The sequence below is a fragment of the Puntigrus tetrazona genome, chromosome 10 (genome assembly GCF_018831695.1).
Source record: "Puntigrus tetrazona isolate hp1 chromosome 10, ASM1883169v1, whole genome shotgun sequence".
NCBI lineage: Eukaryota > Metazoa > Chordata > Actinopteri > Cypriniformes > Cyprinidae > Puntigrus > Puntigrus tetrazona.
The window spans coordinates 4646941-4674904 of NC_056708.1; the positions used below are offsets into that span (position 1 = coordinate 4646941).

General features: G+C 37.0%; 1 pseudogene; it reads left to right on the plus strand.

Moving 5' to 3' along the window:
- The first annotated feature begins 1247 nt into the window (after nucleotides 1-1247).
- Nucleotides 1248-27964, plus strand: part of LOC122352397 — a 36011-nt pseudogene continuing 9294 nt past the window's right edge.

Here is a 27964-nt window from a genome sequence, read left to right on the forward strand (position 1 = left end):
ATATCACTGCACCTGCAAGTGACATGTTACGCAAACTTTCTTGATTATTATTTTGGTATGAGAGTAAAGTTTCTAATGGTATGGTAGTTAGCTCTCTGTCACCAAACAGTGGACAAGCAGTGACTGGATGATTGACAGCTAATAATAATCAATCCAAAATCTGCATTAAATTTGAGAATGTAAAGATATATATATATAATTCGTAATTGTGGTGCTCATAATTTTTTGGTGGGTGCTCCTAAATAAAAAAAGTTAATTTAGACTTTTATATTTTTTCAAAAGCTACAGAAAAAAAGTTTAATTTACACTTATCTTCAAATTCAGAAAGTTTTCACCCCCCCTTCTCTTAATGCATGATTTTCCGTCTGGAGCAACAGTGAGCATTTGACCCTTTTGTAATAGTATTATACGGATTCCTTTAGTTTTCTTCAATGTGAAAAGATGGATCTCAAAATCATTATTCAACAGCCATTGTTGGAAAGGGTTCAAATACACACAAATGCTGGAAAACCAAAGAATTTGTGGCAGCTTAAGGATTTTTCTGAAGAACAGCAGGCAGTTTAACTGTTTCGGCTAAACAGGGGACTCTGTGAAAAACTATCACAGAGCTGTGGTTGATTCTTAACACTTATTTTCTTTTGTGGACTATATGTAAGCATGTTTTATGTGAAATGTCTTATTCAGCTTATATTACATTATTGAATCAATGCTTACATCTTGATTTTAATAAAAATGTTTTATTATTTCCGTAACAGGCTGGATTGCTCATTTATCGGAATCTACAGGAAATTATATGTCCGTGAGATCAGTTGTTTTCTTGTTAATGTTATGGCTGTGTTATTGTAATGTACAGTCTTGGCCAAAAATCATGACAATTCTGTCAGAAAATGCAACCCTTCTCTCAGAAAATCTCTGCAGTTGCAAATGTTTTAGCACCCATATGTAAATTTTTTTTTTTTTGTTTGCATTGGAACAACACCTCTCTACTGGAATTTTGGACCACTGCTCCAGGTCATTCAGAGTGTAAGGATGCTTTCTCCCAACAAGTTTTGAGGTCTATCCACACATGTTCTATGGGATTCAGATCTGCACTCATCGGGCCATTTCAGAACTCTCCAGCAATTTGTTTGTAACCATTTCTGAGTGCTTTTTGAAGTATGTTTCGGGTCATTGTCCTGCTGGATAACGCATGACATCTGGTGGTGACACAGCTTTCTGACACTTACCACTACATTGCACCTGAATTCATGATACCAGTCAAAGTCAAGAAGCCAAAAAGTAACCTCAAAACATCTTTGAACCTCCACATATGTTTGACTGTAGGAACTGCATGTGGGAACTACATTAGTGCATGTGAATACCAAAACATTTGCAGTTGGAACAATTTTCTGAAAGTAGTGTTGCATTTTCTAACAGAACTTTTGGCCATATCTATACTTTCATGTAATGATGTTCACATTTTTTTTCTGAACTAAATATGTAATTTGTATATCTATGTGTCTTTCTGTACACTTGCTGTTCATTTGCCTGCAGACTGCTCAGAAACCCCAGCGCTCGCTTTGAAACAGAGAGTTTTTCAGATTGCTTGTGATCTTAATAATCTCGCTGATAATCTTCCAGATGAGCTTGACTGCATGACCAGGTCAGTGCTATTTATTTTCTCCAGGTCCTATGATAAGGTTAGGATTGGGTCCAGAATTGTTAGTATTAGGTCGGGGCGATATTATGATATAATTGCCGATGTTTCGTAAGTATCACAATGTCAGTTTCAGCAGTCAGGTAATGGACAATTTATATCAATATTATCAGAGGAAAAAAGGACAAATTATGAACCTAGTAATTTGCAAAAAAATATTTTACATAACCTCATAGTCTTTATGAATGCAAGAATGAAATAATTTATTAAGAGGTCTGTGAATCAAAACATATTCCCATTTTGGAATATCTCATTTTAAAATGTAATTTTGAATCTTCCTCTCGAAATCTGTATGCAGATTTATTGTGTGATTTTAACAGATTAAAGCACAAGAACACAAAATAGATCGATTTTGCATTTGCGTGTTGTTTCCGTGCTTGCGCCCCACAGACACGCGCGCACAAATCAAATGCACAAAAGCCACCTCTTATATTGGCAAACGATGGATTGAATTCTCTTCCTCGCATTCCCATTCGAAAGGACAAATACATACAGAATTATATCAAAATATCCCATAAATACAATTTGTCAAATACAAATATCTTAAGGAAACATAATGAATGTTATAAATAAAGCATGCAAATTCCTTCACAGCCTTTTTGTACAGTGGTATTTTTTTGTCACGTTCGCGCGTTTACGCGAGACTAAACACACGGCACGTAAAATAAACAGATTTAATTCCAAACGGGCAAAATAATAATAATTACAGGCAAGCAGACAGGACATAAACCAAGTAACCTCGACAATCGGACAAACTGAAGACAAACACACAGGACTTAAATATACAACGTAATTGACTAAACTAACGAGACACAGCAGCAGACAATAATACAATTAACACGAACTAAAGGCAGGGCGCACAGAGCACATGACATGAGACAAAAACAATAACAAAAGAGTCCAGAGATGTGACAATTTTAAAGTTCACTAGGCCTATCTGAGCTCACCTTTCACCACGCATTCCCGAAATCTCAACAGCCCAACACTAAATATTATATTGTGGTCATTAACACCAATAAGAGTAAAGCTAATGTTTATATTAGTTTATGCACAATCTGAAAAGTGAAAACCAACTTTATTGTTAAACTGAACATTGCGTTTGTATAGTGCATGTTGGCAATGTTGTCTCTGCAGGGCAGGGTGTGGTAGATGCTATTATCTTAAACACAAAGTTACCTGATGGGTCACAATTCAAGTGTTTACAGAGATTCTTTTTTTTTTTTTATACTTAACTGTAACTGTATTACTTCTAAATGTCTGTTCAGCAGTCCCTATAGCATGGCACAATTCAGTGATAAAAGCAGTTGCACATGCTGTACAAAATGTCACCACTACTCATCATTGCACCAATAAAACGTGCAACTTTGATTTTCTACTAAATTATATTATAGAAATGATATTTTATTACTATTTAACTTACATTGCATTAATGGCACTAGGGCTGTTCTGTCACAACAGGCCACAGACATTTAAAATGAGGAGTAAGCTAAGCATAAACTTTCATTATCCTCACAGCGATCAGTTATGTGGTGATGTTATTACAGTTAACATCACCACATAACTGATGCGCTGTGAGGATAATGAAAGTTTATGCTTTTACAAATTAATTCACAAATTAATTGTAATATTTATTTAATAAGTAACTTAACAAAGTAACCTAACAATAATAATAATAAGAGTGTAACTGGCCTACATTAATTAACAAATGGCTACATACTCTTATTATTGTCAATATTTTATATTATGCTTTTGACGATATCTCTGGCTTTTGACTCCTGCATTTATCGATCATCTTTGGTATTGTTACTTCATCCAGTCAGAGGATCTCAAAGAAGAACACATCTCATAGTATTTGATGCTTGATGACTTAACAGTGAATTTAAGTATTAGTCTATTTTAGATGTTAAAGCAATAGTTCACCCAAAAATAAAACTTAGTTCTAGATCTGTGTGAATTTCTGTGTTCTACCGAAAGTCTGTAATCAGGTCGTTTTGGGTCACCATTAACTTCTGTAGTAGAAAATAATACAATGGTGACCCAAAACAACCTGATCACAGACTTTCTTCAAAATATCTTCCTTTGTGTGAACAAAGAACTTCATTCAGATTTGGAACTACTCGATTGTGAGTAAATGATAGAGAATTTCCATTTTTTGGTGAACTATCCCTTTAAATGACTTTTTTTAGGCAGCCTGTATCAAGAGGAGTATCGTGGAAAAGCAGACACAAATATACAATATACAAGGGCTGTTCAACTCTGGTTGATTTGAGAGCCACTGTCCTGTGGGTTTTGATTGTAACCTAATCAGAGCTAAACTCTGCAGGACATTGCTCTCAGGAATAGAATTAAATAGCTATTCAATAGTGTATTGAATTTGGTCACATTGTGGCATAATTAGGAAGGTGTGCTTAAAATTACGTTTGATTTTTGATTGAAATATGCTCAATGTGCATCAAATACAGCATTTTTCTCCTAAAAAATAGTAAAGTTCTCTCTTTTGAAAATGTTGTTTTCTGTCAGCAACCTACTTTTTTTGTCAGGCCACATCATCAGCATCTCTAATGCATCTGTAATTTTACATGATACTACCCCTGCTTGAAATGTAATCGCAAAGCATAAACTGCACAATTCTGTTGTCTGTGATACATAAATATTATGAGTTATGATGCTTACATGATTTCTATGATTTTTGCAGTGCTGTGAGACTAGTGGATGATCTGTCTCAAACCGTTGCATCTCTAAGATGTGTTTTGTCAAAAAACAGCAAAACGTTTGAAGCTAAGCCTAAGCCACATAACCAAGACCAGAGCCATAGTCAGTCTGAGGAAGACATCAACAGGCACACTGAGAGAGAGTGTGACGTCTCCGGATATCTCTGAGTATGAGCTGCAGATGCTAGAGCAGCAGACCAGACAGGAGCTGCTGGAGGAAGAATGTATCTTAGCTTTCCAGGTGACTGCTGCATTCAGCTCCTCTGGCTTCATTATTGTGATTACTGAGGTTTCATGATTGTTATGGTTTTCCTCAGACTCAGCAGGCATCATGCCCAAAGAACTCTAATGACATGGAGAGTGATGAAGATTTTGATGATGAAATGATGAAGGTAATACTTATTCATGAACATCAGTCACGTTATTTTTCAGGCAGAATGTTAAATAATTAAGTCTTTGAGGCTATATTAAATTAAGCTTGTCAAGCTCCAAAATAGTAAAGGAAAGTCAAAAAACATCTTAAAACACTTGAGAATGAGATAAATGATAGCACCTTTTTCTGAAAACTTTCTGAAAAAGATTTATTCAAATAATGCATAATTGTTTTCAAGAGCGAAACTTCACTCTTGCTGTGTTTATCTTCTGTTGTTTGTCAGTGTGCTGCTGACATAGAACGAATAAATTGTGAACGTGGTCATAAGAAACAGGAACTTGTCTCACGGTCTGGTACTGAAGATGATGATGAAGATGTTGAGGAAGACAAAGAAGAGGGGTTTGGTAAATTTACTGTCCTTGATCCTTGAACATTAATTGCCTTCCCAGATTTATATATAGTTATATATTTTGTTGTCATGTAATCTCTGAATAAATGTATGTTTTGTTCAGCTTGAATATTATTCACATTAAATATATATTAATTTCATATCCTTCAAGCTTAACAAAATAAGTCTTCTGCAGTATATAAACTCAATGCAATATGAAAGCTTCACAGGATAACAGTGCTTATAAAATACAGCTCTGTTTATGTAGCTCTGTCCAGAACCCTGACAAAAATGTAAATTCAGTCATTAACTACTCAGCCTTATGCTGTCTAAAAATGTTTAAAAATTGTATAAGATCTGCAAAATTCGAGAGACCATGAGGAAGAAAAAAAATCAAGATTTTGCTGCTTTACTCCTAAAGTGTGTGGTGTTGTCGGCCATTTTGCAAAATACCCTAGAACATTATTAGCCCAGTTTTTTACATTCTCAGGTTTTATAAAAAAAGAAAAGAAAAGCTGCTGTGAGTTTCTCAAGCAGCTTTATTTAAATAAGGAGACCAAGCTCAGTTGTATTGTAAATAAAAAAAGCGGTACATTGGTTGCTCATTATTCAAAGCATAATGAACATCTGCTCTTTATAGGCCTCCTTGTACTGATGTCACACAGCGATCAGTCTGTGCAGTCAGTGCTGCTTCAAGTCAAACACAGGTCTTATAATTTTACTGAGAGGCAGTGCTCGTGGATAAGTGCCCATTGCATAACCGAGCTCGATTTAGAACCGCCTAAAACATCAGTCTTTGCAACCTGTTTCAGCAGTGCACATCTAACATTTATAATATGTATAGAAAAATTCTCAAAATTGACTTTAAATATAAATGAATCATTTCTAAAATATATATATATATATATATATATATATATATATATATATATATATATATATATATATATATATATATATATATGTGTGTGTGTGTGTGTGTGTGTGTGTGTGTGTGTGTGTGTATATATATATATATATATATATATATATATATATATATATATATGTTTATGTTTAAATGCAACCAAATCATTTGTTGGATCCAATCTGTTTGAATTGATGGCTCAGTCGGACTGAAAAACCTTAAATGAGCTCAATGTTTAGTTTAATATCCATTAGCATCAGTATTGATTTTCAACAAACTTTTTTCTTTTATTTTCTGTTAAGATTCAAGCATCTCACAACCTGTTCCTGAACAAATTAAACATCTAAAAATGTACTTTGGACACCACAGCTTTAAACCGTAAGTTTTGAAGTTTTGAAGTATTGGTGCGTCTTTTATTACTATTGTTTATTGTTATTGCCATTTGCACGGTTTTAGTTTGTTTGTTTCTCATTTGATTTGTCATGTTTTTCAGGGTTCAGTGGAAAGTGATTCACTCTGTTCTCACTGAGAGGAGAGATAATCTTGTGGTCATGGCAACTGGTATAACTTTTTCTTGATCATTAAAGTTATGAAATATTTACTAAATATTAAGTAAAGATCATCTTCCATGAAGATATTTAAATAGTTGTGTCAAATAATGTCCTATCCTAACATACCGTACATTAATGGAAAGCTTGTTTATTGTTTTCTGATTATTTATAGACTGTATAAAATTATGTGTAAAATATTTACTCTTACTACTGGATTTGTCGTCCAGACTCACAAATTTTCTTTAGTTATTATATACGTTTTCTGTCCAGCTCTAACCTCAATAATCTGATTATGAGGCATTAAAATATTAAAAAAGTGCTATACAAATAAATTTGAGTTGCTTTAGTTTGTGTTGAAGATTCTGCTCATGAATGGTTGTGTTGGCAGGTTATGGGAAAAGTTTATGTTTCCAGTTTCCTCCAGTGTATTGCCAGAACGTCAGTGTGGTCATTTCCCCTCTCATCGCTCTCATGGAGGACCAGGTTCTTCACCTACAGTATGTTAGAGTTCTTTAACCTCACTTCAAGTAATTTTTAACAATGTCATATCTTGTTATTTTTATGGAAGAATCATGATTCTTTGTCACGTTGGTTTTACTCTTTTGCAAGTTGTCTGAGCAGTACAGACAAACTAATTGATTTTTAGGCCAAAGAGATCTTAAAGATGAAAATCGTTATCATTAGTTCATTTTGTTGTTTAAATATAAGTACAAAATAACCCATAATATACAAATAAAACAAGCTTTATTTTTCTGGTACAGCAGGTGTATATAGCAGGAGCATTGAAAAAATTTACTGAACAAATATAAGAAATAAAACACTATATACACTTCAATGTAAAAATGTTAAATTAGTTGTATTAAAGCTCTTCAGTCAAGAGTATTGAAGGAATATTTCACCCACAAATTTAAACTCTTGGCATCATTTACTCACTCGAGTTGTTTAAACCTGAATGAGTGTCTTTCTTTTGTTGAAGAAAAAAATATATTTTGAAAAATGTGGGAAACCAAACAGTTGCTAAGCCCTTATCTCTTTCATTTATCTTTGTGTTTGTGTTGCAGAATGTCAAACATTCCTGCTTGTTTTCTTGGAACTGCTCAGACGAAGAACATATATGAGGAAGTGAAGAGGTGAGAGGTTGTTGGTATAAAATACTGTTGGGAGAAAAAGCATGTAAAAGGAAAAAGCATGTAAACATTTTAGAATGATCTGCTTTTGTGTATAAATTTAGCTCAAAAAATGTTTTCAAATTTAAGTTTATTCAGCATTAGCTTTTACTTTGAAATTGTTAGACGTTAGGTTTACATTGAAGTTGTATTAAATGCTTCTTTTTTGTAATCTGTTTTTAAATTTGTACCTCAGGGAATACATCACCGTTTTAGAGGTATAAATCAAGATATAATAACATATATAGAGACTCATATAAAACATATATTAAGGGAAACTTAAACAGGTAAGTCCTCTCCAACACGTGTAAATAAATGTGTAGATTTCCCTCTTCTTCCAATGCAGTTTTAAATGCTTAATTGAGCTAAACAAAGAATGCATAAACAAAAGTCACCTCATCTAAATATTAACAACAAATACCCAAAATAAAAATCAAGCAATATTCCTCATAGCTGTTGCCCCGGATGATTCAGTGACTTGTGTTTAGCTGCTGACCTTATTTTTCCTTTCTCTCTTATGTCTTCAGGGGTCATTTTAGGGTGGTGTACATGACACCTGAGTTCTGCTCTGGGAATATTCCTCTCCTAGTGCAGCTTGATAGGACTATTGGTAAATCAAATGGGAAGTAAAATGCCATTTGGAGGGATTTAATCCTACATCTTACATGAGGAGCTTCTTCGCTCTGTGTGTTTGTAGGTTTATCACTAGTTGTAGCGGTAGATGAGGCTCACTGCATATCTCAGTGGGGCCATGATTTCAGAAGTGCGTATCGTGACCTGGGAAACTCAAGAAAAATCTCCTGGCGTAAGCCACATTTCTTTGAAATCATCTTTGTGTAATTATAAAGTTACAGACTGATATCACTGATGAAATTTTAGTAATTCCTAAAATTTGATTCTTTAACCAGGTGCCAATTTTGGCTCTAACGGCTACCGCAAGTCCGTCTATCCGAGAGGACATCATTAAGAGCCTTAATCTGATCAACCCTCTGATCACCTGCACCTCTTTTGATCGACCAAACCTCTACCTGGATGTCAATCGCAAGTGTGGTGATGTTATCCAAGACCTTAAACAATTTCTCATCAAAAAAAAAGGGTAGGCCATGTTGATTCTTGTTATTAATATTATTTGCATTCTGCACAAGGAATGTTTGAAGATTGCTTAATGAAGTGGTTTTTAACCAGGACCCAGTAGTACACAGTAAGACAATTGCCCAATCTTATTTCTACCCCTTAGCCCTTCCCCTTTTCGTACCCCTTTCCCCTACCCCCTGACATTCACGAGAAGGGCCAGATAGCCCTTCAAACAAAGATTTTTTTGGGCCCACACAACAAATGATGGGGTATGATTTTTGGATTCCCGAACGAACAAAAAATGGATAAATGTAAGCATAACTGACATAAAATTTTAATGAAAAATAATAATTTGTTATATGTTATATTGAATTCAAATTATACCATGTTTGCAAAAATTGCAAAGGATTAACATTACTAACTGCATGATAGTACCACAGCATATCTTCATGTTTGATAAAGGCAATTACCACAACAGACATTTGCTAAACCCTTTTGTCAAATATTGCTGATCTGAGAGAGAGAGGCAGAGTTGCATGTTTGTCACTCTTTACAGTGTAAGAGAGTGAGAGAGTGAGTTTAAACATATATTTAAGCACAAGAAAAAAAGTTATTTATTTAATGCATTACAGCTTAAGAAATCTCTCAGGCTTTATCCTTTTCCAGTTAAATCCTGGATCCAGTTCATTTGTAGGGAACTGACAATGCAACATAATATTTACAACATAAAAAGATCTAATATACATAAGTTGTCTTACAAATTTGATACTGACCAATGTCATCCTGTATTTCATGAATACATGTAGATCAATAATATTGGAGAAAAAAATGCTCTAAAATCATTAAAGGTTTTAGTAGCACTATTCATAATAAGGTGTAATGTGTTAACATTATTAAATGAATAACATAAACTAACAATGATCAATATATTTTCACAGCATTTCTTCATTTCTTTTGGTTATTGAATCAAAAAATCTGTTTATTTACAGTGCATTAACTAATGCTAACTGATCATTTTTACAGTTTTTAATAATGTTTAAGATTAAAACAGAATATTACTTAACAATAATAAATGCCATATAATTATGATGGCTCAGGCCATATCGTTGCTTGCAGCTATATTTTTAAATTGAGATTTGTGCATAATCTAAGCTGAAAAGAACTCGTTCCATTCATGTATGGTTTGTTAGGATAGGACAATATTTGGCTGAAAAAAAACTGTAATGTTGTTCACATGAAGTACTGAGCAATGCATATTTTCAAACAAAATGTTATTTTTTATATATATTTATGATAGGAAATGTATTAAATATCTTTATGGATAATGCAATTTACTTAACATCCTAATGATTTTTTGCATAATAGAAAAATGTATTATTTTGATCCATACAATGTATTTTTGGCTAATGCTACAAATATATCCTTGCTACTTTTGTGCTCCAGGGTCACTATTGTATTGTACTATTGAACAATGGAGAACATTCAGTCATTGAAACTTTTGGATTATTAGTATTTTAAATAATTATTTGAACTATCTAACTATATATATATATATATATATATATATATATATATATATATATATATATATATATATATATATATATATATATATATATAATATTATTATTATTATTATTATCATTATTTATTTATTTATTTTTATTATTTTTTTATGTAATGCCAAATTCCAGTACCAACTCAGAAAATCTGATTATCACCATTAAATTACACAAAATGAAATTGTCTTGCTCATTGTAATTATGTTGCCATTGTCTTATGTTACAGTAATTTTTAGTTATTTGTAAGTATAAAAGTTTTGTTTTTCAGGGGTGGTTTTGAGTTTGAAGGCTCAGCCATTGTCTACTGTCCATCGAAGAAAGAGGCAGAGCGTGTGACTGCAGCGCTGTGTAAGCTGGACATCTTGTGTGGAGTTTATCATGCAGGTTTAAGCATCAAAAAGAGGAGAGAAACCCAGCATCAGTTCATGAGGGATGAGATTCAGGTAAATGCCACTGAAAGTCTCATGCCAAAAACACAGTACACAACGTTGCTCAGTATCTAACATGTATTCTTCATGGTTTTATCAACAGTGTGTAGTGGCCACTGTGGCATTTGGGATGGGCATTAATAAATCTGATATCAGGAAGGTCATCCATTATGGAGCTCCCAAAGAGATGGAGTCATATTATCAGGAGATCGGGAGGGCCGGTAGAGATGGGCTGCTAAGCGCCTGTCACGTCCTATGGATGCCTGGAGATATGGCCCTGAACAGGTGTAAACTCATCCTCATTTTGTTAACTTTTTGACTTTTTTCAGTTTGACATACTTAAAATATATCTTCTTTGTCACTTCCTTTAGATTTATTCTCAACCAATCCAAAAGTGGCGCTTTAGAGATTACAAAATAGACATGATGGCAAAAGATGGAAAAGTATTTGAATTCAGCCAAATGCAGAAGCGAAAGTAAGTGTTTTTACCTGTCTAACCTGTCCAAAGTATTCTTTTTTTGTTTTTGTTTTTTTTTAAAGAAGGAAATAAACTAATGCAATGAATTGCATCCAAAATAAAAGTTTTAGTTTAAATAATATGTGTGTACTGTGTATATTTATTATGTATATATAAATACACTCCCATGCATGTATATATTTAAGGAAAATATGTTTATATTAAATATATTTATAAACTATATGAATATAAATCTGTACATGTAAATTATTTTCAATGTATATATTTATATATACTTTATATGTGTGTGTATTTATATATACATAACAAATATACACAGTACACACACATGTAATCACAATTAAATGTTTGATAGCACTAAAATCAGCACATTCAAGTTTCACAAAGAATATGTCTGTTTAATAATTATAGTTAATATAGTTATATAGTTAATAATATATATATTTTTATTTTTATTTTTGGCAGTCAAATTTTTGCATATGTAGAAATGCGTTTGTACCAACTTTGATTAGATGTGACTTTCTTCATTGTAATATTTTTGATATTTTTAAACTTGATGAATTGTATCTTAGGTTGATTTTGTGTCATTTTGAAGACAAGCGTTTGAGAAAAGTGACTTCTGGAATAATGGGTAGCAGTAATTGTTGTGATAACTGCCGGTCAGGGTGAGTAAATCTGCTTTCTGTGTATTTTCAAACTGTTCTAATAGTCCCTGAGGATGACTTACTTTGATGTGGTTTCAGTGTAAACAGAGAGGATCAGAGGTGGTCCTGCAGGACTTTGGCTTATGTGCATATCAGCTGATGAAGGCTGTCACCGCTATGGATGAGAGGTTCGGCATCACAGCGCCCATCCTCTTCCTGCGGGGCTCAGTATGTCAAAGAGAAAATTGTTTAACACCTAGTAATATGTAAAACTAATCAGTCATAAAGATCTGAGCTTAATCACTATCATTTGTCAGTCCAAAAAGTCTGCGTTCAAAATATTTCATTGAAAAGTACCAAAGGTTAAGAAAAAATATTTATATTTATTAGTGCTGTCAAAAGATTAATTGTGATAAATCGCATACAAAGTAAAAGTTTTTGTTTACATGATATGTTTGTGTATATTGTGTATATTTATTATGCAACCAGAATTTTGGCAATGCTTGGGTGTTTTTAAAATTTGAATAAAATGAAGACAAAAATAAAATAAAATCATATAAGGCAATATTTTATTCATAGTAGAACAAAGATAACACAACAAGGAATTATGAATTCAGTGAATTTGCATTTGTCCTGCTGAAATACACAAGGCCTTCTCTGAAATAGATGTTAATAAATGGAGGGGAGCCTTTATGTACATTTATTTATGTAAACCTTTATATACATTTCAGCATTCCTAGTGCCTTCCAAAACATGCAGACTGCCCATAACTTAGGTCTCCCTCCTGTTTAGCCCGGAGAACACAGCATTTGTGATTTCCAACAAGAATTTCACATTTGGAATCATCTGACCATAGAACACTTTTCCACTTTAAATATTCCACTTGATGATGTTATATGATGTAAACAATGAGATTTGCAAAGCCTTTTTGATGTTGAGGTACATTTTTTCTTGTTTACATACTCTTCCGCAGATTGAAGAGCTTGTGCCCATCTTTACTTCTGAGAGACTCTGTCACTCTACGATATCTCTTTTATAACTAATCATTTTACAGACCCGATGTCAATTACTTAAATTAATTATTAGATGTTCTACCAAAATTTTGGTATATAGTATATACTATAAATGTATATACATGTAAATATTATCTAAATGTATATTTATATTTACTTTTATTTTGGATGCAATAAATTGCAATTCATTGACAGCACTAATTTGGATGTATACTGAAATATTTATTGAAAGACAGCTTAAATGAAGGTTTTTATTTTTTTTTTGCATATTTTACACGCCTTACAAATGCATTTCTCATGCCTCCTTTAGACCTCTCAGCGGGTTCCAGATCGCTTTCGGAAGCACTCTCTCTTTGGGATCGGCAGGAAATCTCAGAAACTTGGTGGAAAGCTCTCGGCCGAGAACTTGTTGCTGAAAAATATCTGATGGAAACCACAGGCCACAACAAATTCTCCACTCTCTGTAAACTCACGCCCATGGTACTAGCTAAAGCTGGAGTTCTCAACCCAGGTTCTCAGCCACTGTCCTGCTGAGTTTTGCTCCAATCTTGATTAAACTCACCTGCCTGTAGCTTAATAGTAATCATAAACAGCTTAATTAGCTCAGGTGTATTTGATTAGGTTTGGAGCTAAAATTTGCAGTACACTGTGGTATCCCTTGGCAGAAACAGTGAAACAAATAGACACATAATTAGCATAGCTGCTTTTTCATCTAAGCAAAAACCAAGCCAATCTAACGAATAATAATGTGTGTTTAAACAGATGTAACTGAATTTCAAGGTTATGAGATGCCTTATGTGAATGCTTGGCTAAAGAGATGTGTCTTCAGTCTGGATTTAAACAGAAAAGTTAAAAGTTAACTTAAAATTTTATAGCAGATGTTTGAGTTTTCTCAACTTAGAAAATTCAAAAATGTGCTGAGTCCAGTGTTTTTCGCGACCTTAAGGGAGTGTGTTGAATTGCAGTGTGATAGAAGACTAGTTAGATACGAATGAGCTAAACCATCAAGGGCGTTATGCATAAATAATAATATTTTTTTAACTGAAACAGAATTTAACAGGCAGCAGAACAACTAGCTAGCAGTGCATTATAATAGTCCAGTCTAGATGTTATAAATGCATGAATTAGCTTTTCTGCATCAGAAACAGGCAACATGTTTTGTAGCTTGGCAGTGTTGCTAAGATGGAGGAATACTGTATTTGTAACATGATTGTTACAGTCTAATATAACACCCAGATTTTTGACTGTAGAAGATGTAACAGTACATCTGTCTAGTTGCAAATTGTAATCCAAGAGCAAAGTACAAATTCTTTGTACTATTTTTGATCCAATAAGTAATATCTCAGTCTTATCTAAATCTAATAGGATCTAACTGGTCATCAAGTCTTTTATATTTTAACACACTTTAATATCTTGAATAATTTAGAAGTTTCATCAGCATAACAATGGAAACTAATTCTGTGTTTTCTAATAATAATACCAAGGAACAACATGTATATTGAAAATAGCAGAGGACCTAAGACAGATCCTTTTGATACTCCATACTTTACTAGTGATTATTGAGTCCCTGTTTAAATGAACAATATGGTAGCGATTGGACAGGAAGAATCTAAACCATCTTTAAGCCTGCCCTTAAATACCCATATATTTTTGTAAGTGATCTGAATTGAGTATGTCATGATGTTGAACACAGCACTAAGATCAAGTAAAACTAGCAATAAGATGCCTTGGTATAAACCATTTGTAATTTTAACAAGTGCAGTTTCTGTGCAATAATGGGGCCTGAAACATGACTTAAATTATTCATGGAGATATTTTTTTGCAATGACCTTTCTTACAATTTTAGATACAAACAATGGGTCTGTATTTTGGCAGTTCACTAGGATTTAGTTGTGATTTCTTAATAAGTGGCTTGATAATCACCAGCTTGAATGGTTTTGGGACATAACCTAAAGATAACAATAAGTAAATAATATCGAGAAGAAGTTCTACTGCTACAGGTAACAACTACAGGATCTAATGGACATGTTGTTGGTTTAGATGCAGTGATAAGTTTAACATGCCCGGAACACCTCCATTGTGAGGCGTCCGGGGGCCATCCGGAACAGATGCCCGAGCCACCTCAGCTGGCCTCTCTCGACGTGGAGGAGCAGCGAGTCTACTCCGAGCTCCTCCCGAGTGACCAAGCTCCTCACCCTATCTCTAAGGGAGTGCCCAGCCACCCTATGGAAGAAACTCATTTCGGTCGCGTAATCGGGATCTCATCCTTTCGGTCATGACCCAAAGCTCACGACCATAGTTGAGAGTAGGAATGAAGCCCGACCAGTACATTGAGAGCTTCCTTCACCTTGCAGCTCAGCTTTTTCTTCACCATGACAGACCGGTACAGTGACTGCATTACTGCAGAAGCTGCACCGATCCATCTGTCAAACAAGACCCCAAGATACTGAAACTCTCCAACAACCAGAAGGGGGCAAGCCACCCTTGTCCGAGTGAGAATCATGGCCTCAGACTTATAGGTGCTGATTCTCATCCCAGCTGCTTCACACTCGGCTGCAAACCGACCCAGTGCATGCTGTAGGTCCTGGCCAGATGCAGCCAACAGGAAAACATCATCCACAAAAAGCAGAGACGATATCCTGTGGTCAACAAACCAGACCCCGTCCGGCCCCCAGCACATAGAAATCCTGTCCATAAAAATAATGAACAGGACTGGTGACAAAGGGCAGCCCTGCTGGAGTCCAACATTCAACGGGAACAAGTCTGACTTACTGCCGGCAATGCAAACCAAGCTCCTGCTCCTGCTCCAATCATACAGGGATCAGACAGTCCTTAGGGCTATGGGCTCTTTCCCCTGTATTCTCAGAACACCCCCCACAGGACACAGCATCGGAATCCGGAATAATGCCTTCTCCAAATCCACAAAGCACATGTAGACTGGTTAAGCAAGCTCCCAGGAACCCTCCAGTATCCTGAAAATGGTATAGAGTTGGTCCAGTGTTCCACTTCCAGGACAAAGCCGCATTGTTCCTCCTGAAGCTGAGGTTCGACTATTAGACAAATTCTCCTCTCCAGTACTCTGGCATAGACTTTCCTGGAGAGGCTGAGGAGTGTGATCCCCTGTAGTTGGAGCACACCCTCTGGTCCCTTCTTAAAAAGAGTAACCACCACCCCGGTCTGCCAGTCCAGAGGTACTGTCCCCCGCCTCCACGCGATGCTGCAAGACAGCCCAACAACATCCAGAGACCTGAGGTACTCAGGGCGAATCTCGTCCACCCCCGGTGCTTTTTCATCGAGGAGCTTCTTAACAACCTCGGTGACCTCAGCCAGGATGATAGTCCTCCCCTGGGTCCCCGACCTCTGCTCCCTCAGTGGAAGATGCATTGGCGTGATTGAGGAGATCCTCAAAGTATTCCTTTCGCTGCCTGACAATGTCCCCAGTTGAGGTTAGCAGATTCCCAACAGCACTGACGCATCGGACGGTTTGCCAGAACCTCTTTGAGGCTGTACGATAGTCCTTTTCCATGGCCTCACTGAACTCCTCCCAGACCCAGGTTTTTGCCTCCTCAACCACCTTGGCAGCGGTCCGCTTGGCCCACCGGTATCTGTCAGCTGCCTCAGGAGTCCCAGAAGCCAACCATGCCTCATAGGACTCCTTCTTCAGCTTGACTGCATCCCTTATCACCGGGTTCGGGGGTCGCCACCACGACTTTATGGCCACAGCTACGGATGGCGGCGTTGACAATAGAGGTAGAGAACATAGTTCACTTAGGCTCAGTGTCTCCAGCCTCCCTCAGAATCCAGTCAAAGCTCTGCTGGAGGCGGGAATTGAAGTTCTCCCTAACAGGGGTCTCTGCCAAACGTTCCCAACAGACTCTCACGGTACGTTTGGGCCTGCCAAGTCTGTCCAGCTTCCTTCCAGGTGGTGATCAGTAGACAGCTCTGCCTCTCTATACCCAAGTGTCCAAGACATGTGCCCGGAGATCAGATGATACAACCACAAAATCTGTCATCGACCTCCGCCCTAGGGTGTCCTGGTGCCACGTATACTGGTGGACAACCTTATGCTTGAACATGGTGTTCGTTATGGAGAGACCATGACTAGCACAGAATTCCAACAACAGAACACCATTCTGGTTCAGATCGGGGGGCTGTTCCTCCCAATCATGCCCCTCCAGGTGTCGGTAGCATCACCCACGTGAGCGTTGAAGTCCCCCAGCAGAACGATAGAGTCCCGGGGTCGGAGCACTTTCCAGCACCCCTCCAAGAAGGACGGGTACTCTACACTGCCATTCAGCCCATAGGAACAAATGACAGTGAGAGACCTCGCCCCAACCCGAAGGCGCAGGGAGGCGACCCTCTCGCTCACCGGGGTAAACTCCAACACATGGAGGCTAAGCTGGGGGCTAGTAGCAAACCCACACCAGCTCGCCGCCTCTCACTGCAGGCAACACCAGAGTAGTGGAGAGTCCAGCCCATTTCGAGGAAATGGGTTCCAGAGCCTAAGCTGCTTGTGGAGGTGAGCCCGACTATAACCCTAAAACCAGATTCTGTGTCTAGGGGTTGGGTTGCCAAGGTCCCCTGCCTTCGGCTGTCATACAAAGGTTTGGCCCTACGTCGCTCCTTCGGCCTGAGCCCCACCAGGCACTCACATAAACATTAATTTCGACCTTTTAAAAAGTAATGTTACGTTGTCTGTCCTTATAAAAACACATGACACACACCCACACACAATGTAAATAATGCGCACAGAAAATTAACGTTGGTTAACGTTAATTTGGAGTTAATTAATTAATGCTAATTAATATGGAGCTACATTTAAATTATTGACAAAAGTTAACAAAACTGAATATTATATGGGATTTAAAATTGTTTTAATTTAATTTTTAAATAGATTTAGATTTTTTAGATTTAGATTTTTTTTAAGGCAGAGTTTTATAGACATGTAGTTTTAAACAACAGATTTTTTTTTGTTTCTGAATTCTTTTCAGGTTCAAGTTTTCAAGGTGAAGAAGAAATTCAGAACATCAAATTATTATTTTTTTAATTCAAAACTGAGAAATTCAGATCATACAAAAAGTAGGTCAGTTCATTCACAGTGAAAAGATGATCTCCCGAAAAGTGGACAATCACACAGCTGCAGTAGATTTCTGGTGCAAGCATGCGGCTCAGGGAGTCGCCATTCTTCTGTTTGATCATGAATCGCCAAGAATAAGACAGTGATGTGATGTGAATGCTAATGCAGCAAGCATGTCGGCTGTGTAAAAGCATTTAAAGATAGTGGCTTTCACTTTTATTAATATTAAATCATTTTCTAGTTATGGTACTATACTGTAATCAGTTTAGTGTCAATTGTAAATAGGCTAATTATAAATGTGTCGTGCACTTTGTTATTGTTGCGTGGAGCCTTCACAATCATTAAAACATAAAAAATGCCACAATTAAAATAATATGGTATTCGTAGGCATAAACAAGGCTTTAGTGATATAATAGACAGCATAGTGCCATTTGTGCTACAAACACGGTAACATCTGGCAGGACATGATAGTTTGCTTTTCTGAGGTGAGACTTTTTCTTTCATAACAAGTTACGAAAATAATTACTGAATAATGAATCTGACATTAAGCCTGGCAACATCTCATCTGACCCAGGTACTTAATCTGGACAGTGCTTTTTTTTTCAGCCACTTAAACTGCACCTGCCAGAAGTGTCAACAGCTTTCATGTGTCAAAAGTCTTGCATCAGAAAACATAAAAGTCTTTTGTTGTTAGTGATGTTTCTTTGGCCGTTCACTCCCTGACTCATGACCTACCACTTCAGAAACACTGATCAAATAATACAGATTGTGTCAAAGCAGTGAATAGTATCAAATACTTTTTTTAAGGTGCAGTGAGTTTTAACTATTTTTGAAATATGGAAAGAGCATGAGACAGAGACAGTAGCAAGTTACTATAAACAGTTAAAGGAGCACATCAGCGTTAATTTATTGTCTTGATGTATTTTAATCTAAAATGCCTCTTTGGGGTAATATTTATGTTGCAGTATAACAAGGGAAATGTGTAGGGTTCCATCATGGTATAGGGTAGAATAATTATTTTTATTAGGTCCCAAGCTCAGAAGGTGCAAAGACACATTTTAAATTTGTTAGTGGTGTTCTTTTACTCTGGAGATAAATTATTTCATTTTCCTCCATTTTAACACAGGGGAATAATCCAACAGAGTAAAGACACAAATACAAAAAATTGATCCAACAAAGGAACATCAGGTAAACAGGAACTATTATACACCGGGTAATTAGAAATTAATAACAGAAGAAAGACCATAAATGGAAAACCAGGAATAAACACACGGAAAAAACAAGTCCAAAACCATACAGATATCAAAACATTTTAAAATTTTAATTTGTTACGAATTCAGTTAAAAATATAAATGTTAAAAGTCTCTAATAGAATATAGCAATGATACATATATATATATATATATATATATATATATATATATATATATATATATATAATTTATTTTTATTTTTTTTTTCACAAATATGTTGAAAAGCCATTATATATTAATCAACATTTTTTTTTAAATTCAGGGCAGATTGTGGCTGAGTAAAGCTGAAGATGAGAGGCACAGGCAACTCCTGCTACAGCCCAACAGAGATCTGTTCAGCAGAGTGTGTGTACCGAGGTAAGACCCTCACATCTAATCATCAGTGCACTTTATAGATGAGGGCACATTGGGTCCCTCTGGCAAACCTGGGCCACCAGTCAAATTAAGTGCTATAAGCAAATGTAAACGTATCTTTAGTTATATCTGTTATTTTTGTATTTTGAATTTTGATGTCTGTAATACTAAGCTGTAATGTAGGGAAATATTCCACAAATGCTTATAAACGGTTTCAACGACAACAACATAGACAAACTTTACTGCGCATGCATGCTTTTGTGGCCCTAACTTAACTTCCAGTAGACATCCATAAAGAATCAATAATAACAGCTAAATCTTTCTAGAGTAGATTCTTTTTTTATGATGATAATCAAAATATGTTAATAATAAAATACGTAAATCAAACAGATTTATTAAAAAAGCAAATTCATTCAGGATGGATGAAATTAAAATGACATTTTCTAAAGACAGTCCTCCTTCAATAAATGCAATGATATAACAGCACGCCCCTTTTTATTTTTTTTTTATCTGTTTAATTACATGCTCATGTTCATTCAACGAAGCCTTTTGAAAAATTGGTCAGTTTTGATAACATTACAGGTTGACACAAATAAATAAATGTATTGGAAACACATTCCACAGCTCAATAACCTGAGACCAACTTCATTACTCATTACTACTCATTAGCTGTGTTTGTAGCTTGTGGCAACTTCAGGCCAGGGGTTTGCCCAAATGAAACCATCTATAAATCCTTACAATATAAAAAAAATAGCTTATATATAATTAAAGGATTTGGTAACAGTTTTTAGTAAGGTCTCATTTGTTAACATTAGTTAATACATTAACATCAACTAACCATGAACAAGATATTTGAAAAATTTTGTGTGGTGCAAGGACCTCTGAACGCATTTTTATTGTATTCCTGATATTTCCTTGTAGGATAAAAGCAGATCCAGCACATGTTGAGTCTACTGCTTTTAAGCTGAAATCAGATTACACTCGGGTCAGTATTTTTGACTAATTTATTTAGATGTATATGACTTTCTTCTTTTAGACGAACACAGTCAGAATGTAAAAAAACTTGGTATTGCTGGTGGATAGCGATCATTATTTTGAAGCTCTGTAAATCAAGTACTGCAATGTAAAACTAACCTACCCCTTATGGGGGGTTATTACATGTCCTCTGAAGCAGAACAATGGGTTTTTGAAGCAAAAATATTTATAGTTTTAAAATGATAACAAATTATAATTTTAGGGTTATTCCTTTAAATGGTTGATTTTTATTGTTTTCTGCAGCCCTCTCTTGTTTCATTTCAGCGGGCAAAGGTCAGTTCTGGAGTTGATATCCAACAGATGAAAGCAGATTTACCATCAAGGTATGAGTCATGGATAAATAATACTGTATGATCAGACATTTTGACTTTGACTTTGGCCTTTTTTGCTTATGGTTTGTGTATTTTGTTTAGAGCTTTTCAACACTAATATGTCACATTTCGAAATTGCTATGTTAGAGTTACATCTGTCTGTTTGTATGAAAAATGACATTTAATACTTGTATACAGATCAGCTGTTAGACCAACCCAGATTCACACAGCCCAGACTCCAGCGGTCTCAGCTAGAGAAATCCAGCTACAGGTACTGAATATTAAAAACTTATGTTTTTTGTTTCCTAAAAAAGTAACAACTCTGGGGAAACAAAACAGTCAAAATAAATTTCTCACTGTCTCATTTTTACAGTCTGAGCTGTATGGTAAGCTGGTGTCTGAGCGTCAGAAGTTAGCTGGTCTTAGAGACATCCCACCAGCTCTACTGGCCACCAATAAAATACTCTTGGATATGGCAAAATCAAGGTAATATTGGCAATTCTGAGGTGTGGAATGGTGTAGACCTTCAAAATGTAAATTTTCCAGGTTTTAAGTGCTAAAATCAAGCAAGGAAACATGGAAAAGATTAACCCAGTAACTTGTTTTAGTAAGCTTTTCTTCAAGCCCTTCAAAAACGCTCCCTTTGTGATGATGCAAAGAGATTTAATTATAATATCTTGATCTGTAAATTTAATCTCTTAATCTCATTTTGATTTTACAAGTGACAATCGTGTACCAGTTCAAATGCCACGGCAAAAGTTTGAGGAAAACATGCCAAGCTTTAGAGGAGATGAGAGCAGTGGATTTACTGATTAATGTACTGTAACTTATATAACTTCTGCATTTGCATTTAAAAATACAGGCATCAAAATCTGCCTTTTCAGCATTTCACAAATCTGTGCAGTTGAGAGTTTTGCTTGACCATTAGAAATATGAAAGAAAATATATACATGGTGTTATTAACAATACACTATGGACTTTTTTGCCACAAAATGTGACTAGACCTTACTTTAATTATTAAAAGCCAAATTTGTATTGATGCTTAATGTTAAATTGTAGTTGTGAAGTTTTAAACTTAAAATTCTTTGGCAGGCCGTGCTCAATATCCAGCTTGAAACAAGTGGATGGTGTGTCAGAAGCCAAAGCAGCCATGTTAACACCTCTCATTGATGTCATTCTCGCATTCTGTCAGACACACAGTTTGCAGGTACTACTAAACATTGTATATTGTAATTGTACATTACATTTCACTATATTATGTTTATCAAGGCTGTGTTATTTGAAACATTTTATTATTTGTTGCAAAGTAATTTCTCTTTACTGAACAAACTTATCAATTTCTAAATCATTTATTGTATGGTGTGTATAGATGCCCAAACAAACAAAAGTAATGTTTTAATAATGCTACGGTGTGTTGTTTTCAACCTACCAATGATTTATAGTTGTCAACTGCATATTAAGCATGGAGAATATAAGAAATGTAACAAAACATAAAATGATCCATTTCACCTTTAAGCACTTAGAGTTATCCTGTATTGTATGCATGAATGTGTTTGCAGTAGGGGTTTCCCCGACTAAGGACAGACATTTGACAGTCATAAACATTCACGTTAACACACATGGAAAATCTGTTTATTAAAAGATAGGCTAACTTAGTTAACATTTAGCCGGCCACACTGCACTGCCTTTATATTCACTAAAAAAGCTGTCCCTTATCTTCATAACGATTATGTTTGGTAGGTTTTGCCAGATCAGTTAAGCAAATATGATAGTATATAGATGATATATCAAGTTTTTATGAGGACTCTTAGCCATTCCCCAGCAACCATGATGTTCACAGCATGCAAAAATCTAATTAGTACCAACTGGAATGAGTTAATGAGTTAAATCCTTGCCACCAAGATGATCATGTTATGATCATGTTGGATACGAACATCGACTATTCAGGGTCAGTTTACAGATGAAGTGTGCTGATAAACATACCATATTATAAATATAATATACAAAAAAACATTTAATTAGTCATGTCAGGAAGTTTTTGTGTTTATTGTGTGTGTGTGTATCTAACGTGTATATATACATAGAAACACATGCATTTATATATCAAGGGAAATATGTATGTGTGTGTGTATGAAAGGTATAAATATGAATGTATATACATGTAAATATTTTCAAGATATACACTGTATGTGTGTGTCTTTATATATACATAATACATGCACAGTGCACACACATTATGTAAACAAAAAATATTTTGTATGCAGTTATTCATTTGACAGCACTAATTATTACATTTAAATCAAAATCAAAATTATATTTAACATATGAGTTATATTAATACAAATATATACATGTACATTTTCTAAAGTTTTGTGCATTGAAATATATAGTAGCAGCTAAACAGCTGTTTCATGTCGAGGTTGTTAATAGATCACCGGATTGACCTGTCTGTTATTCAGGACCACATATCTGTTTTATAGTGGATCTGACCGGCTCAGGGCTTACAGGGCTGATACTGCACAGTATGAAGTATTATACTGTATAATAATGAAATGTTCTGTGAATTAGGTGGATGATTCCTCCAGCTCTACTGCACCTGTCCAAACGGAGTCTAGCTGTGAATACAGTTCTGTGGGTCAGTCTCTACCTGACAGTGTCTCTGTCACATACAGACTGTTTCAGATGGAGCTCAAGAGCATGGTACGACATTCACATTCAATACTCTGTTTTAATGTGGTATCTGCACAGTTTATCATGCTTTATTATATTCAATTTGTTGAATGTTGAATTACTCCATAAAAGTAGTTATTACATAGCAAAACAATGGTGTCTGAGAATTTTTTTTTTATTACAACAGCACAACTATTAGTTGGGGTTGCCAAATAATAATTTCATAAATGTGTGTAGCATGGGAATGTATATAAATAGTTGGAATTATAATGATTAATTGCAATTATTTATATCAGCTGCTAGTATTAACTGAATATCTGAAATGACCTGATAATATTTTTAGTATAATCATACCAATTAAAAAATTTAGGTTACTTGTATAACCCCAATTCCAAACGTAACCAAGTGTTCTCTATCTAACATTCGTTCAGTATCTCATTATAGACAACATTTGCAGGTAAATCTGTATGAACAGACGCAAGAAGGTGACAACAAGTGAACATGATTGTATTGCATGATGAGCAAACATGATGCACTTCCCAGTAAAATACAGTGAACACAAGCACAAGGTGTATACTACCGAATCAGGATCAGTTAGAATACCTGAATGAATTACATTACACATCAGGCACAGCTCCTACTCTAAGCACTGAATGAGCTATCTGTCACATCTATTTAATAATATCTCACCAAAGAAAAAGATACCCCTCTGAATATAGCCCAGGAAGTCGCTAATTCCACAAGTTGAGTGGGTGCGAGATGGAAGTGGTAAATTTGCATCTTTGTAACACATTACAATCGCATCTACTACCCAGTCAGAAACCTGCTGGCATGAAATAGGACTCCCTAGATAATTGTCAGCCCAATAGACACTCTTAGTTGCTGTCCTGCTCTGAAAATCTCTCAATCTCAACCGCCCCAGGGGAATTATGGTGACTGTAGAGACCGTCAGCCCCAGTAACCTGAGCGGACACACTCTGAGCGGAATCAATCTCCTTTTCTGAAAAAGAAATGCAGCTGTGGAATGACTGGATGCGTTCCTCTGATAAGAATGCTCGATATAGCACTGAATTCAGTCTGAGATCCAGATACTGTATCTCCTGAGTGGGTAGTATCAGCTCTTTTCTTGGTTCATCTTGAACTCCAGACTCGTCAAATGTGAAAATAGAGTTGTTGTATCCTTTTTTCTGCTGTTGTGACTGCACACAAATTAGAACATCATCCAAGTAGGCTGATACTCTGATTCCTGCTTGACGCAGCGGCATCAATGCAGCCTCTACACACTTTCTGAAAGTTCTTGATCCAAGTGTGATCCAAGATGGCGGCGCGGCAGTAGCACACAGCGGCCACTACGGAACCAAAATGGTGTTTTTTGTTTGTTCAAGACTAAATTTTGTATGCTTCAGCCAAAATTTCATAGGGCATGGACACCAACGATGTCTGCGCATACGACCACCAGACACTGAAGCTGCTCAGAAACCACGTAATATCTAAACTGAGCGACAACGTTGCACACGGACTCTGGGACCTCGGCTTGCTGTGCGGACCAGGTTCTCAGTCCTCGGTGTCTCCTGATGCCGAAGGCCGGGGAAGAGGACGCCGCAAGCGGTGTTCGAGACAACGGAAGCATGGTAAACAGGTGGGTGTCCATGCTAGGCTAACCGCTAACCCTAGCCGGCCGGCACTCCCCTCCATCTTTCTGTCCAACGTCTGTTCACTCGACAATAAGATGGACTACATTCAACTTCACCGAGCTACAAGGCGTGAGTATAGGGATTGCTGCGTCTTTGTCTTTACAGAAACGTGGCTCAGCAACAGAGTTCCGGACACTGCCATTCAGCTAACCAGGATAACCACATTTCGTGTCGACAGAAATGCCGCACTGTGTGGTAAGACTCGCGGGCGTGGCGTGTGTGTTATATCAACACGGAATGGTGTAAGGACTCTGTGCTTATATCCAACTATTGCTCATCGCTAGTGGAGTTCATTGTTGTCAAATGCAGACCCTTTTATCTACCCCGGGAATTCACCACAGTCTACACTATCGGAGTTTACATTCCACCCAGTGCTAATGCTAAGGAGGCTCTGAGCAAACTGTGCAAAGCTATTAGCGAGCTGCAGAATGCTCACCCGATGGACTGTTTATCATCGCGGAGATTTCAATCACGCAAATCTCAAAACAGTGCTCCCTAAATTCCATCAGCATGTGGACTTTGCTACGAGAGGAGCGAACACGCTGGATCTTGTTTACACAAACATTCCCGCACATATCGCGCGGGAGCCTGCCCCCATCTCGGCTACTCAGACCACATTTCTGTTATGTTGATTCCAGCATACAGACCACTCATCGGACGCCTAAACCGGTTCTGAAACAGATTAAAATCTGGCCAGCAGGATCCATCTCTGCTCTTCCGGACTGTTTTGAATGTACTGACTGGGAAATATTTAGGAGGCTGCAACCAACGGCGATTCCATTGACTTGGAGGAGTACACATCACCAGTGACTGGCTACATCGAGAAGTGCATTGATGATGTGACCGTCTCCAAGACCATCACCACACGCTCTAACCAGAAGCCGTGGATGAACACTAACGTCGCGCTCTCCTGAAGGAGCGATACTTTCGCCTTCAGAGCAAAGGAGCGGGAGCCCTAAAAGGAGTCCTAAAAACAGTGAGGGCCTATCTGTCCCGAGCTATCAGAGAAGCAAAGCGCTTATGCTAAAAGAATCCACGGCCACTTCCAAAACAGCAGTGACTCACGGCGCATATGGCAGGGCATTCAAGCGGTCACCAACTACAAGACAACTTCTACCAGATGCGCTGAATGACTTCTATGCACATTTTGAGGCACAGAATAAAACAACGGTGAGGAAGTCCACCCCTCGTACCAATGACCCAGTACTCTGCTTCACCACAGCTGACATGAGGAAAACACTTTATAGAGTTAACCCACGGAAATCTGCTGGACCAGATAACATTTTGGGCAAAGTACTAAAGGAGTGTGCAGAGCAGCTAGCTGATGTCTTCACTGATATCTTCAATATCTCTCTGAGCAGCTCTGTCATTCCAACGTGCCTCAAAACAACTACAATTGTCCCGGTGCCTAAGAAGTCTGTGGTTTCGTGCCTCAATGACTATCGTCCCATCGCACTCACACCAATTGTGATGAAATGCTTCGAGAGGCTTGTCATGAGGCACATCAAGTCTCAACTACCACCTTCACTTGACCCATTACAGTTTGCGTATCGTCCAAACCGCTCTACGGACGGCTATCACCACAACCCTCCATCTCGCCCTCTCACATCTGGACTCAAAGGGAAACTACGTCCGAATTCAACACCATCATCCCTTAGCAACTTATAGAGAAGCTAAGCCTGCTGGGCCTGAACACCTCTCTCTGCAACTGGATCCTGGACTTTCTGACAGGCAGACCTCAGTCAGTCCGGATCAGAAACAGCATCTCCAGCACCACCACACTGAACACTGGAGCCCCTCAGGACTGTGTGCTCAGTCCACTGCTGTTCACTTTGCTGACTCACGACTGTGCAGCGATGCACAGCTCCAATCATATAATCAAGTTCGCTGATGACACGACCGTGGTGGGTCTCATCAGCAAGAACGACGAGTCAGCATACAGAGATGAGGTGCAGCAGCTCACAAAGGCAAGACAAAGGAGATGATTGTTGACTTCAAGCGAGCAAAGAGCGACCATTCTCCGCTGTCCATTGACGGGTCCAAGGTGGAGACCTTCAAGAGCACCAAATTCCTTGGTGTTCATCTGGCGGATAACTTCACCTGGTCACTCAACACCAGCTCCATCACCAAGAAAGCCCAGCAGTGCCTCTACTTCTTGAGGAGGCTGAGGAAAGCTCATCTTCCTCCACCCATCCTGACTATGTTCTATAGGGGGACCATTGAGATCGTCCTGTCAGTTTCACTGACCCATTCATAATCATCACTTCTGCTGGTGTGCTGTGGCAAGTTTTGTGTGTGCACTTAAGCACTTAGTAGGCTATAGTTAATTAATGGTTCATTTTAAATGGTTTGAATGATTTCTTAATAAATGTGCAATTAATCTTAGTCAATGCTTAAAATTAACAATTACTGGTTAGACCAGAAAAGCCTCAATGGAAAGTCATGGCTGCAAGACCTAGCACAAAAATTTAAGGGTGGCAGTGGAATTCACATCCTCATCTTAATATCCTCATCAGTGTATCAAAGAACCGCGCAGACTTCAATATGTTGATGCCCACCAGGTGTAGATGCTCCGGCTC